Source organism: Penaeus monodon, chromosome 32 (genome assembly GCF_015228065.2).
Source record: "Penaeus monodon isolate SGIC_2016 chromosome 32, NSTDA_Pmon_1, whole genome shotgun sequence".
Taxonomy (NCBI): Eukaryota; Metazoa; Arthropoda; class Malacostraca; order Decapoda; family Penaeidae; genus Penaeus; species Penaeus monodon.
Window position 1 is genome coordinate 6,525,841 of NC_051417.1, and position 288 is coordinate 6,526,128.

Here is a 288-nt window from a genome sequence, read left to right on the forward strand (position 1 = left end):
GGTATAGTAATAAACAGAATGTGAAGCACGCCATTAAACATAATGGGAAAAGGGTGGAGGCCCGAAAGCTACGGTAACCATAGCCACAGGTCATAGGGAAGTGCATAGTCATCGCTACGAAAGGAACGGAGCCCTCGGTAACAGGGAGGTACACTGCAGGAGAAGGTAATATGTATGCGCATATCATTCCTTGCGTCAAACGAGCCTAAAATATATTACCTAAACCTTATACCCTACGAAGAAAAAAAAGGAAACGACGGATCACTAAAATGTGTTGGAAATGACTGG